We start from the raw sequence: 13,719 nt of genomic DNA, 5'->3' as shown, positions 1-13,719 counted from the left end.
TAGCAAAGACAAAAAACACTTTTGGAATCTGCTTTTAGTCAACACATAAGGAAAGGGTGCACCGGTCCTGGAAATACTGCAATACCAGGTCAATGCGTGGAGTGGACAGAGCAAGCTCTATTTCCATCTCCCTGTTCTAAAAATCCATTTAATATATGGTCCCCAGATAGGGGACGTATCAGATATTAAACTGATAAGAACAGATACTACACTTGATCTTAGCCAAAAGGCCGAGAAGCGATAACCCGAACGGGCCGCGCGTTGCCCGAGCCTGCCCGATACTGCTGTTCAGCCCTTGCAGCGATTCAGCCTACTTCTAGGCAATTCCATGGGGCCCTGCAGGCTCACACACTCACAGCTACACGGGAGGTGAATAAAGGCCGGAGAGGAAGCCAGACAGGATTTGCTTCTTTTGCTTGCACCACAATGCAGTGCTGAAAGAGGAGGAATCTACATAAAAACGCCTTCCTGGCAACGCCCAAATGCCCTGCTGCCATGCAGATAAACACTGGCAGCGGCAGCAAGTGCATGCCCACAGCCACCCCTTGTTCCTTCACACCTTGTATCAGCTGTAATCCAGTCCAGTCCAGTGCTGCCTGCTGAGCAGCACTGACCAACACTGCCTGGGCCCAGGCTTTTATCTCTGAGGCCCCATTATGATGTCAGAAAGCTGGCTCTGGAATCCTGAGGGCTCCACTATGACACGTGCAAAGTTCCGTCTGAACTTTATATAAGACGGTGAGGCTCAGTCAGTCACTCAGTGTTGCCTGAGAGGGCAACACTGCAACAGCCGGCCGCCAGGCTGTCTTTTTTTTGCACAGCTAATTGCCTCCAGGAGGCCACAAGAGGGAGACAAGGGACTGCAAAATGGAAAATAGGCATCCACCAACTTTACAGACAACTTCTCCTTGCTCCTACAACCTCCATCCTTGCACAGTTTGTTATTCTTCTAGGTAACATAGTAACAAATCCAAATTGCTGCTCTCTTTGTAGGCAAGCAAGGCTTTGTTGCAACTGCAATTCTTACTTCTTCTTGAAATGTAGGGACGACAGTACATTCCATCACATCCATCTAGTGTACACAGGTAGGTCCATTGTGGCGGGCAGGCGAGCGGGCGGGCTGCTTTATTGGCTGTTTGCTGTTCCCCTACTCCACTCCACTATTTGACTGTTGTGCTGCATCAATCAATCAATCAATCAATCAATCAATCAATCAGTGGCTGGCTCAGGTGCAGCTCTTTAACTTACCTAAAAGGGAGGGCGGAGAGAAGACAAGGAAGGTGAATGAGGTGTTCCAATGTGAAATGCCGGAAACACAGAAACACAGACGACACACAACAAGAGGTGGCAATCTATTCATTAATTGCATTTAATCAATGAGCTCATTATCACTCATGCATTGTCCAACAGGTGTTGAAATAATGGGATTAAAAGGGGAGATCCCTTCAGAAAGACAGAAACAATAGCAAAGACAAAAAACACTTTTGGAATCTGCTTTTAGTCAACACATAAGGAAAGGGTGCACCGGTCCTGGAAATACTGCAATACCAGGTCAATGCGTGGAGTGGACAGAGCAAGCTCTATTTCCATCTCCCTGTTCTAAAAATCCATTTAATATATGGTCCCCAGATAGGGGACGTATCAGATATTAAACTGATAAGAACAGATACTACACTTGATCTTAGCCAAAAGGCCGAGAAGCGATAACCCGAACGGGCCGCGCGTTGCCCGAGCCTGCCCGATACTGCTGTTCAGCCCTTGCAGCGATTCAGCCTACTTCTAGGCAATTCCATGGGGCCCTGCAGGCTCACACACTCACAGCTACACGGGAGGTGAATAAAGGCCGGAGAGGAAGCCAGACAGGATTTGCTTCTTTTGCTTGCACCACAATGCAGTGCTGAAAGAGGAGGAATCTACATAAAAACGCCTTCCTGGCAACGCCCAAATGCCCTGCTGCCATGCAGATAAACACTGGCAGCGGCAGCAAGTGCATGCCCACAGCCACCCCTTGTTCCTTCACACCTTGTATCAGCTGTAATCCAGTCCAGTCCAGTGCTGCCTGCTGAGCAGCACTGACCAACACTGCCTGGGCCCAGGCTTTTATCTCTGAGGCCCCATTATGATGTCAGAAAGCTGGCTCTGGAATCCTGAGGGCTCCACTATGACACGTGCAAAGTTCCGTCTGAACTTTATATAAGACGGTGAGGCTCAGTCAGTCACTCAGTGTTGCCTGAGAGGGCAACACTGCAACAGCCGGCCGCCAGGCTGTCTTTTTTTTGCACAGCTAGTTGCCTCCAGGAGGCCACAAGAGGGAGACAAGGGACTGCAAAATGGAAAATAGGCATCCACCAACTTTACAGACAACTTCTCCTTGCTCCTACAACCTCCATCCTTGCACAGTTTGTTATTCTTCTAGGTAACATAGTAACAAATCCAAATTGCTGCTCTCTTTGTAGGCAAGCAAGGCTTTGTTGCAACTGCAATTCTTACTTCTTCTTGAAATGTAGGGACGACAGTACATTCCATCACATCCATCTAGTGTACACAGGTAGGTCCATTGTGGCGGGCAGGCGAGCGGGCGGGCTGCTTTATTGGCTGTTTGCTGTTCCCCTACTCCACTCCACTATTTGACTGTTGTGCTGCATCAATCAATCAATCAATCAATCAATCAATCAATCAATCAATCAATCAGTGGCTGGCTCAGGTGCAGCTCTTTAACTTACCTAAAAGGGAGGGCGGAGAGAAGACAAGGAAGGTGAATGAGGTGTTCCAATGTGAAATGCCGGAAACACAGAAACACAGACGACACACAACAAGAGGTGGCAATCTATTCATTAATTGCATTTAATCAATGAGCTCATTATCACTCATGCATTGTCCAACAGGTGTTGAAATAATGGGATTAAAAGGGGAGATCCCTTCAGAAAGACAGAAACAATAGCAAAGACAAAAAACACTTTTGGAATCTGCTTTTAGTCAACACATAAGGAAAGGGTGCACCGGTCCTGGAAATACTGCAATACCAGGTCAATGCGTGGAGTGGACAGAGCAAGCTCTATTTCCATCTCCCTGTTCTAAAAATCCATTTAATATATGGTCCCCAGATAGGGGACGTATCAGATATTAAACTGATAAGAACAGATACTACACTTGATCTTAGCCAAAAGGCCGAGAAGCGATAACCCGAACGGGCCGCGCGTTGCCCGAGCCTGCCCGATACTGCTGTTCAGCCCTTGCAGCGATTCAGCCTACTTCTAGGCAATTCCATGGGGCCCTGCAGGCTCACACACTCACAGCTACACGGGAGGTGAATAAAGGCCGGAGAGGAAGCCAGACAGGATTTGCTTCTTTTGCTTGCACCACAATGCAGTGCTGAAAGAGGAGGAATCTACATAAAAACGCCTTCCTGGCAACGCCCAAATGCCCTGCTGCCATGCAGATAAACACTGGCAGCGGCAGCAAGTGCATGCCCACAGCCACCCCTTGTTCCTTCACACCTTGTATCAGCTGTAATCCAGTCCAGTCCAGTGCTGCCTGCTGAGCAGCACTGACCAACACTGCCTGGGCCCAGGCTTTTATCTCTGAGGCCCCATTATGATGTCAGAAAGCTGGCTCTGGAATCCTGAGGGCTCCACTATGACACGTGCAAAGTTCCGTCTGAACTTTATATAAGACGGTGAGGCTCAGTCAGTCACTCAGTGTTGCCTGAGAGGGCAACACTGCAACAGCCGGCCGCCAGGCTGTCTTTTTTTTGCACAGCTAGTTGCCTCCAGGAGGCCACAAGAGGGAGACAAGGGACTGCAAAATGGAAAATAGGCATCCACCAACTTTACAGACAACTTCTCCTTGCTCCTACAACCTCCATCCTTGCACAGTTTGTTATTCTTCTAGGTAACATAGTAACAAATCCAAATTGCTGCTCTCTTTGTAGGCAAGCAAGGCTTTGTTGCAACTGCAATTCTTACTTCTTCTTGAAATGTAGGGACGACAGTACATTCCATCACATCCATCTAGTGTACACAGGTAGGTCCATTGTGGCGGGCAGGCGAGCGGGCGGGCTGCTTTATTGGCTGTTTGCTGTTCCCCTACTCCACTCCACTATTTGACTGTTGTGCTGCATCAATCAATCAATCAATCAATCAATCAATCAATCAATCAATCAATCAATCAGTGGCTGGCTCAGGTGCAGCTCTTTAACTTACCTAAAAGGGAGGGCGGAGAGAAGACAAGGAAGGTGAATGAGGTGTTCCAATGTGAAATGCCGGAAACACAGAAACACAGACGACACACAACAAGAGGTGGCAATCTATTCATTAATTGCATTTAATCAATGAGCTCATTATCACTCATGCATTGTCCAACAGGTGTTGAAATAATGGGATTAAAAGGGGAGATCCCTTCAGAAAGACAGAAACAATAGCAAAGACAAAAAACACTTTTGGAATCTGCTTTTAGTCAACACATAAGGAAAGGGTGCACCGGTCCTGGAAATACTGCAATACCAGGTCAATGCGTGGAGTGGACAGAGCAAGCTCTATTTCCATCTCCCTGTTCTAAAAATCCATTTAATATATGGTCCCCAGATAGGGGACGTATCAGATATTAAACTGATAAGAACAGATACTACACTTGATCTTAGCCAAATGGCCGAGAAGCGATAACCCGAACGGGCCGCGCGTTGCCCGAGCCTGCCCGATACTGCTGTTCAGCCCTTGCAGCGATTCAGCCTACTTCTAGGCAATTCCATGGGGCCCTGCAGGCTCACACACTCACAGCTACACGGGAGGTGAATAAAGGCCGGAGAGGAAGCCAGACAGGATTTGCTTCTTTTGCTTGCACCACAATGCAGTGCTGAAAGAGGAGGAATCTACATAAAAACGCCTTCCTGGCAACGCCCAAATGCCCTGCTGCCATGCAGATAAACACTGGCAGCGGCAGCAAGTGCATGCCCACAGCCACCCCTTGTTCCTTCACACCTTGTATCAGCTGTAATCCAGTCCAGTCCAGTGCTGCCTGCTGAGCAGCACTGACCAACACTGCCTGGGCCCAGGCTTTTATCTCTGAGGCCCCATTATGATGTCAGAAAGCTGGCTCTGGAATCCTGAGGGCTCCACTATGACACGTGCAAAGTTCCGTCTGAACTTTATATAAGACGGTGAGGCTCAGTCAGTCACTCAGTGTTGCCTGAGAGGGCAACACTGCAACAGCCGGCCGCCAGGCTGTCTTTTTTTTGCACAGCTAGTTGCCTCCAGGAGGCCACAAGAGGGAGACAAGGGACTGCAAAATGGAAAATAGGCATCCACCAACTTTACAGACAACTTCTCCTTGCTCCTACAACCTCCATCCTTGCACAGTTTGTTATTCTTCTAGGTAACATAGTAACAAATCCAAATTGCTGCTCTCTTTGTAGGCAAGCAAGGCTTTGTTGCAACTGCAATTCTTACTTCTTCTTGAAATGTAGGGACGACAGTACATTCCATCACATCCATCTAGTGTACACAGGTAGGTCCATTGTGGCGGGCAGGCGAGCGGGCGGGCTGCTTTATTGGCTGTTTGCTGTTCCCCTACTCCACTCCACTATTTGACTGTTGTGCTGCATCAATCAATCAATCAATCAATCAATCAATCAATCAGTGGCTGGCTCAGGTGCAGCTCTTTAACTTACCTAAAAGGGAGGGCGGAGAGAAGACAAGGAAGGTGAATGAGGTGTTCCAATGTGAAATGCCGGAAACACAGAAACACAGACGACACACAACAAGAGGTGGCAATCTATTCATTAATTGCATTTAATCAATGAGCTCATTATCACTCATGCATTGTCCAACAGGTGTTGAAATAATGGGATTAAAAGGGGAGATCCCTTCAGAAAGACAGAAACAATAGCAAAGACAAAAAACACTTTTGGAATCTGCTTTTAGTCAACACATAAGGAAAGGGTGCACCGGTCCTGGAAATACTGCAATACCAGGTCAATGCGTGGAGTGGACAGAGCAAGCTCTATTTCCATCTCCCTGTTCTAAAAATCCATTTAATATATGGTCCCCAGATAGGGGACGTATCAGATATTAAACTGATAAGAACAGATACTACACTTGATCTTAGCCAAAAGGCCGAGAAGCGATAACCCGAACGGGCCGCGCGTTGCCCGAGCCTGCCCGATACTGCTGTTCAGCCCTTGCAGCGATTCAGCCTACTTCTAGGCAATTCCATGGGGCCCTGCAGGCTCACACACTCACAGCTACACGGGAGGTGAATAAAGGCCGGAGAGGAAGCCAGACAGGATTTGCTTCTTTTGCTTGCACCACAATGCAGTGCTGAAAGAGGAGGAATCTACATAAAAACGCCTTCCTGGCAACGCCCAAATGCCCTGCTGCCATGCAGATAAACACTGGCAGCGGCAGCAAGTGCATGCCCACAGCCACCCCTTGTTCCTTCACACCTTGTATCAGCTGTAATCCAGTCCAGTCCAGTGCTGCCTGCTGAGCAGCACTGACCAACACTGCCTGGGCCCAGGCTTTTATCTCTGAGGCCCCATTATGATGTCAGAAAGCTGGCTCTGGAATCCTGAGGGCTCCACTATGACACGTGCAAAGTTCCGTCTGAACTTTATATAAGACGGTGAGGCTCAGTCAGTCACTCAGTGTTGCCTGAGAGGGCAACACTGCAACAGCCGGCCGCCAGGCTGTCTTTTTTTTGCACAGCTAGTTGCCTCCAGGAGGCCACAAGAGGGAGACAAGGGACTGCAAAATGGAAAATAGGCATCCACCAACTTTACAGACAACTTCTCCTTGCTCCTACAACCTCCATCCTTGCACAGTTTGTTATTCTTCTAGGTAACATAGTAACAAATCCAAATTGCTGCTCTCTTTGTAGGCAAGCAAGGCTTTGTTGCAACTGCAATTCTTACTTCTTCTTGAAATGTAGGGACGACAGTACATTCCATCACATCCATCTAGTGTACACAGGTAGGTCCATTGTGGCGGGCAGGCGAGCGGGCGGGCTGCTTTATTGGCTGTTTGCTGTTCCCCTACTCCACTCCACTATTTGACTGTTGTGCTGCATCAATCAATCAATCAATCAATCAATCAATCAATCAATCAATCAATCAATCAGTGGCTGGCTCAGGTGCAGCTCTTTAACTTACCTAAAAGGGAGGGCGGAGAGAAGACAAGGAAGGTGAATGAGGTGTTCCAATGTGAAATGCCGGAAACACAGAAACACAGACGACACACAACAAGAGGTGGCAATCTATTCATTAATTGCATTTAATCAATGAGCTCATTATCACTCATGCATTGTCCAACAGGTGTTGAAATAATGGGATTAAAAGGGGAGATCCCTTCAGAAAGACAGAAACAATAGCAAAGACAAAAAACACTTTTGGAATCTGCTTTTAGTCAACACATAAGGAAAGGGTGCACCGGTCCTGGAAATACTGCAATACCAGGTCAATGCGTGGAGTGGACAGAGCAAGCTCTATTTCCATCTCCCTGTTCTAAAAATCCATTTAATATATGGTCCCCAGATAGGGGACGTATCAGATATTAAACTGATAAGAACAGATACTACACTTGATCTTAGCCAAAAGGCCGAGAAGCGATAACCCGAACGGGCCGCGCGTTGCCCGAGCCTGCCCGATACTGCTGTTCAGCCCTTGCAGCAATTCAGCCTACTTCTAGGCAATTCCATGGGGCCCTGCAGGCTCACACACTCACAGCTACACGGGAGGTGAATAAAGGCCGGAGAGGAAGCCAGACAGGATTTGCTTCTTTTGCTTGCACCACAATGCAGTGCTGAAAGAGGAGGAATCTACATAAAAACGCCTTCCTGGCAACGCCCAAATGCCCTGCTGCCATGCAGATAAACACTGGCAGCGGCAGCAAGTGCATGCCCACAGCCACCCCTTGTTCCTTCACACCTTGTATCAGCTGTAATCCAGTCCAGTCCAGTGCTGCCTGCTGAGCAGCACTGACCAACACTGCCTGGGCCCAGGCTTTTATCTCTGAGGCCCCATTATGATGTCAGAAAGCTGGCTCTGGAATCCTGAGGGCTCCACTATGACACGTGCAAAGTTCCGTCTGAACTTTATATAAGACGGTGAGGCTCAGTCAGTCACTCAGTGTTGCCTGAGAGGGCAACACTGCAACAGCCGGCCGCCAGGCTGTCTTTTTTTTGCACAGCTAGTTGCCTCCAGGAGGCCACAAGAGGGAGACAAGGGACTGCAAAATGGAAAATAGGCATCCACCAACTTTACAGACAACTTCTCCTTGCTCCTACAACCTCCATCCTTGCACAGTTTGTTATTCTTCTAGGTAACATAGTAACAAATCCAAATTGCTGCTCTCTTTGTAGGCAAGCAAGGCTTTGTTGCAACTGCAATTCTTACTTCTTCTTGAAATGTAGGGACGACAGTACATTCCATCACATCCATCTAGTGTACACAGGTAGGTCCATTGTGGCGGGCAGGCGAGCGGGCGGGCTGCTTTATTGGCTGTTTGCTGTTCCCTACTCCACTCCACTATTTGACTGTTGTGCTGCATCAATCAATCAATCAATCAATCAATCAATCAATCAATCAATCAATCAATCAATCAGTGGCTGGCTCAGGTGCAGCTCTTTAACTTACCTAAAAGGGAGGGCGGAGAGAAGACAAGGAAGGTGAATGAGGTGTTCCAATGTGAAATGCCGGAAACACAGAAACACAGACGACACACAACAAGAGGTGGCAATCTATTCATTAATTGCATTTAATCAATGAGCTCATTATCACTCATGCATTGTCCAACAGGTGTTGAAATAATGGGATTAAAAGGGGAGATCCCTTCAGAAAGACAGAAACAATAGCAAAGACAAAAAACACTTTTGGAATCTGCTTTTAGTCAACACATAAGGAAAGGGTGCACCGGTCCTGGAAATACTGCAATACCAGGTCAATGCGTGGAGTGGACAGAGCAAGCTCTATTTCCATCTCCCTGTTCTAAAAATCCATTTAATATATGGTCCCCAGATAGGGGACGTATCAGATATTAAACTGATAAGAACAGATACTACACTTGATCTTAGCCAAAAGGCCGAGAAGCGATAACCCGAACGGGCCGCGCGTTGCCCGAGCCTGCCCGATACTGCTGTTCAGCCCTTGCAGCGATTCAGCCTACTTCTAGGCAATTCCATGGGGCCCTGCAGGCTCACACACTCACAGCTACACGGGAGGTGAATAAAGGCCGGAGAGGAAGCCAGACAGGATTTGCTTCTTTTGCTTGCACCACAATGCAGTGCTGAAAGAGGAGGAATCTACATAAAAACGCCTTCCTGGCAACGCCCAAATGCCCTGCTGCCATGCAGATAAACACTGGCAGCGGCAGCAAGTGCATGCCCACAGCCACCCCTTGTTCCTTCACACCTTGTATCAGCTGTAATCCAGTCCAGTCCAGTGCTGCCTGCTGAGCAGCACTGACCAACACTGCCTGGGCCCAGGCTTTTATCTCTGAGGCCCCATTATGATGTCAGAAAGCTGGCTCTGGAATCCTGAGGGCTCCACTATGACACGTGCAAAGTTCCGTCTGAACTTTATATAAGACGGTGAGGCTCAGTCAGTCACTCAGTGTTGCCTGAGAGGGCAACACTGCAACAGCCGGCCGCCAGGCTGTCTTTTTTTTGCACAGCTAGTTGCCTCCAGGAGGCCACAAGAGGGAGACAAGGGACTGCAAAATGGAAAATAGGCATCCACCAACTTTACAGACAACTTCTCCTTGCTCCTACAACCTCCATCCTTGCACAGTTTGTTATTCTTCTAGGTAACATAGTAACAAATCCAAATTGCTGCTCTCTTTGTAGGCAAGCAAGGCTTTGTTGCAACTGCAATTCTTACTTCTTCTTGAAATGTAGGGACGACAGTACATTCCATCACATCCATCTAGTGTACACAGGTAGGTCCATTGTGGCGGGCAGGCGAGCGGGCGGGCTGCTTTATTGGCTGTTTGCTGTTCCCTACTCCACTCCACTATTTGACTGTTGTGCTGCAATCAATCAATCAATCAATCAATCAATCAATCAATCAATCAATCAATCAATCAATCAATCAATCAATCAGTGGCTGGCTCAGGTGCAGCTCTTTAACTTACCTAAAAGGGAGGGCGGAGAGAAGACAAGGAAGGTGAATGAGGTGTTCCAATGTGAAATGCCGGAAACACAGAAACACAGACGACACACAACAAGAGGTGGCAATCTATTCATTGATTGCATTTAATCAATGAGCTCATTATCACTCATGCATTGTCCAACAGGTGTTGAAATAATGGGATTAAAAGGGGAGATCCCTTCAGAAAGACAGAAACAATAGCAAAGACAAAAAACACTTTTGGAATCTGCTTTTAGTCAACACATAAGGAAAGGGTGCACCGGTCCTGGAAATACTGCAATACCAGGTCAATGCGTGGAGTGGACAGAGCAAGCTCTATTTCCATCTCCCTGTTCTAAAAATCCATTTAATATATGGTCCCCAGATAGGGGACGTATCAGATATTAAACTGATAAGAACAGATACTACACTTGATCTTAGCCAAAAGGCCGAGAAGCGATAACCCGAACGGGCCGCGCGTTGCCCGAGCCTGCCCGATACTGCTGTTCAGCCCTTGCAGCGATTCAGCCTACTTCTAGGCAATTCCATGGGGCCCTGCAGGCTCACACACTCACAGCTACACGGGAGGTGAATAAAGGCCGGAGAGGAAGCCAGACAGGATTTGCTTCTTTTGCTTGCACCACAATGCAGTGCTGAAAGAGGAGGAATCTACATAAAAACGCCTTCCTGGCAACGCCCAAATGCCCTGCTGCCATGCAGATAAACACTGGCAGCGGCAGCAAGTGCATGCCCACAGCCACCCCTTGTTCCTTCACACCTTGTATCAGCTGTAATCCAGTCCAGTCCAGTGCTGCCTGCTGAGCAGCACTGACCAACACTGCCTGGGCCCAGGCTTTTATCTCTGAGGCCCCATTATGATGTCAGAAAGCTGGCTCTGGAATCCTGAGGGCTCCACTATGACACGTGCAAAGTTCCGTCTGAACTTTATATAAGACGGTGAGGCTCAGTCAGTCACTCAGTGTTGCCTGAGAGGGCAACACTGCAACAGCCGGCCGCCAGGCTGTCTTTTTTTTGCACAGCTAGTTGCCTCCAGGAGGCCACAAGAGGGAGACAAGGGACTGCAAAATGGAAAATAGGCATCCACCAACTTTACAGACAACTTCTCCTTGCTCCTACAACCTCCATCCTTGCACAGTTTGTTATTCTTCTAGGTAACATAGTAACAAATCCAAATTGCTGCTCTCTTTGTAGGCAAGCAAGGCTTTGTTGCAACTGCAATTCTTACTTCTTCTTGAAATGTAGGGACGACAGTACATTCCATCACATCCATCTAGTGTACACAGGTAGGTCCATTGTGGCGGGCAGGCGAGCGGGCGGGCTGCTTTATTGGCTGTTTGCTGTTCCCTACTCCACTCCACTATTTGACTGTTGTGCTGCATCAATCAATCAATCAATCAATCAATCAATCAATCAATCAATCAATCAATCAATCAATCAATCAATCAGTGGCTGGCTCAGGTGCAGCTCTTTAACTTACCTAAAAGGGAGGGCGGAGAGAAGACAAGGAAGGTGAATGAGGTGTTCCAATGTGAAATGCCGGAAACACAGAAACACAGACGACACACAACAAGAGGTGGCAATCTATTCATTAATTGCATTTAATCAATGAGCTCATTATCACTCATGCATTGTCCAACAGGTGTTGAAATAATGGGATTAAAAGGGGAGATCCCTTCAGAAAGACAGAAACAATAGCAAAGACAAAAAACACTTTTGGAATCTGCTTTTAGTCAACACATAAGGAAAGGGTGCACCGGTCCTGGAAATACTGCAATACCAGGTCAATGCGTGGAGTGGACAGAGCAAGCTCTATTTCCATCTCCCTGTTCTAAAAATCCATTTAATATATGGTCCCCAGATAGGGGACGTATCAGATATTAAACTGATAAGAACAGATACTACACTTGATCTTAGCCAAAAGGCCGAGAAGCGATAACCCGAACGGGCCGCGCGTTGCCCGAGCCTGCCCGATACTGCTGTTCAGCCCTTGCAGCGATTCAGCCTACTTCTAGGCAATTCCATGGGGCCCTGCAGGCTCACACACTCACAGCTACATGGGAGGTGAATAAAGGCCGGAGAGGAAGCCAGACAGGATTTGCTTCTTTTGCTTGCACCACAATGCAGTGCTGAAAGAGGAGGAATCTACATAAAAACGCCTTCCTGGCAACGCCCAAATGCCCTGCTGCCATGCAGATAAACACTGGCAGCGGCAGCAAGTGCATGCCCACAGCCACCCCTTGTTCCTTCACACCTTGTATCAGCTGTAATCCAGTCCAGTCCAGTGCTGCCTGCTGAGCAGCACTGACCAACACTGCCTGGGCCCAGGCTTTTATCTCTGAGGCCCCATTATGATGTCAGAAAGCTGGCTCTGGAATCCTGAGGGCTCCACTATGACACGTGCAAAGTTCCGTCTGAACTTTATATAAGACGGTGAGGCTCAGTCAGTCACTCAGTGTTGCCTGAGAGGGCAACACTGCAACAGCCGGCCGCCAGGCTGTCTTTTTTTTGCACAGCTAGTTGCCTCCAGGAGGCCACAAGAGGGAGACAAGGGACTGCAAAATGGAAAATAGGCATCCACCAACTTTACAGACAACTTCTCCTTGCTCCTACAACCTCCATCCTTGCACAGTTTGTTATTCTTCTAGGTAACATAGTAACAAATCCAAATTGCTGCTCTCTTTGTAGGCAAGCAAGGCTTTGTTGCAACTGCAATTCTTACTTCTTCTTGAAATGTAGGGACGACAGTACATTCCATCACATCCATCTAGTGTACACAGGTAGGTCCATTGTGGCGGGCAGGCGAGCGGGCGGGCTGCTTTATTGGCTGTTTGCTGTTCCCCTACTCCACTCCACTATTTGACTGTTGTGCTGCATCAATCAATCAATCAATCAATCAATCAATCAATCAATCAATCAATCAATCAATCAATCAGTGGCTGGCTCAGGTGCAGCTCTTTAACTTACCTAAAAGGGAGGGCGGAGAGAAGACAAGGAAGGTGAATGAGGTGTTCCAATGTGAAATGCCGGAAACACAGAAACACAGACGACACACAACAAGAGGTGGCAATCTATTCATTAATTGCATTTAATCAATGAGCTCATTATCACTCATGCATTGTCCAACAGGTGTTGAAATAATGGGATTAAAAGGGGAGATCCCTTCAGAAAGACAGAAACAATAGCAAAGACAAAAAACACTTTTGGAATCTGTTTTTAGTCAACACATAAGGAAAGGGTGCACCGGTCCTGGAAATACTGCAATACCAGGTCAATGCGTGGAGTGGACAGAGCAAGCTCTATTTCCATCTCCCTGTTCTAAAAATCCATTTAATATATGGTCCCCAGATAGGGGACGTATCAGATATTAAACTGATAAGAACAGATACTACACTTGATCTTAGCCAAAAGGCCGAGAAGCGATAACCCGAACGGGCCGCGCGTTGCCCGAGCCTGCCCGATACTGCTGTTCAGCCCTTGCAGCGATTCAGCCTACTTCTAGGCAATTCCATGGGGCCCTGCAGGCTCACACACTCACAGCTACACGGGAGGTGAATAAAGGCCGGAGAGGAAGCCAGACAGGA

General features: G+C 47.8%; 10 non-coding genes across 10 annotated transcripts; all 10 read right to left on the bottom strand.

Annotated features, from left to right (window-relative positions):
* Window positions 1-51: 51 nt before the first annotated feature.
* On the bottom strand, window positions 52-242 carry LOC142696993 (U2 spliceosomal RNA). Its single transcript, XR_012864830.1, has one exon. It is a non-coding gene; the product is annotated as a U2 spliceosomal RNA (small nuclear RNA).
* A 1,272-nt stretch (window positions 243-1,514) lies between these two features.
* On the bottom strand, window positions 1,515-1,705 carry LOC142696992 (U2 spliceosomal RNA). The gene has a single exon (XR_012864829.1). It is a non-coding gene; the product is annotated as a U2 spliceosomal RNA (small nuclear RNA).
* A 1,284-nt stretch (window positions 1,706-2,989) lies between these two features.
* On the bottom strand, window positions 2,990-3,180 carry LOC142696991 (U2 spliceosomal RNA). Its single transcript, XR_012864828.1, has one exon. It is a non-coding gene; the product is annotated as a U2 spliceosomal RNA (small nuclear RNA).
* A 1,288-nt stretch (window positions 3,181-4,468) lies between these two features.
* Window positions 4,469-4,659, bottom strand: LOC142696557 (U2 spliceosomal RNA). The gene has a single exon (XR_012864441.1). It is a non-coding gene; the product is annotated as a U2 spliceosomal RNA (small nuclear RNA).
* Window positions 4,660-5,931: 1,272 nt separating this feature from the next.
* On the bottom strand, window positions 5,932-6,122 carry LOC142696990 (U2 spliceosomal RNA). Its single transcript, XR_012864827.1, has one exon. It is a non-coding gene; the product is annotated as a U2 spliceosomal RNA (small nuclear RNA).
* A 1,288-nt stretch (window positions 6,123-7,410) lies between these two features.
* On the bottom strand, window positions 7,411-7,601 carry LOC142696989 (U2 spliceosomal RNA). The gene has a single exon (XR_012864826.1). It is a non-coding gene; the product is annotated as a U2 spliceosomal RNA (small nuclear RNA).
* Window positions 7,602-8,892: 1,291 nt separating this feature from the next.
* LOC142696988 (U2 spliceosomal RNA) lies at window positions 8,893-9,083 on the bottom strand. The gene has a single exon (XR_012864825.1). It is a non-coding gene; the product is annotated as a U2 spliceosomal RNA (small nuclear RNA).
* Window positions 9,084-10,387: 1,304 nt separating this feature from the next.
* Window positions 10,388-10,578, bottom strand: LOC142696985 (U2 spliceosomal RNA). Its single transcript, XR_012864823.1, has one exon. It is a non-coding gene; the product is annotated as a U2 spliceosomal RNA (small nuclear RNA).
* Window positions 10,579-11,881: 1,303 nt separating this feature from the next.
* LOC142696984 (U2 spliceosomal RNA) lies at window positions 11,882-12,072 on the bottom strand. Its single transcript, XR_012864822.1, has one exon. It is a non-coding gene; the product is annotated as a U2 spliceosomal RNA (small nuclear RNA).
* A 1,296-nt stretch (window positions 12,073-13,368) lies between these two features.
* LOC142696983 (U2 spliceosomal RNA) lies at window positions 13,369-13,559 on the bottom strand. The gene has a single exon (XR_012864821.1). It is a non-coding gene; the product is annotated as a U2 spliceosomal RNA (small nuclear RNA).
* Between the last annotated feature and the right edge of the window lie 160 nt (window positions 13,560-13,719).

This window comes from Rhinoderma darwinii (genome assembly GCF_050947455.1).
Source record: "Rhinoderma darwinii isolate aRhiDar2 chromosome 5 unlocalized genomic scaffold, aRhiDar2.hap1 SUPER_5_unloc_7, whole genome shotgun sequence".
In the NCBI taxonomy this organism is placed as follows: Eukaryota; Metazoa; Chordata; class Amphibia; order Anura; family Rhinodermatidae; genus Rhinoderma; species Rhinoderma darwinii.
The sequence above is the reverse complement of the archived record's forward strand: the minus strand, read 5'-3'. Positions and strand labels throughout refer to the sequence as shown.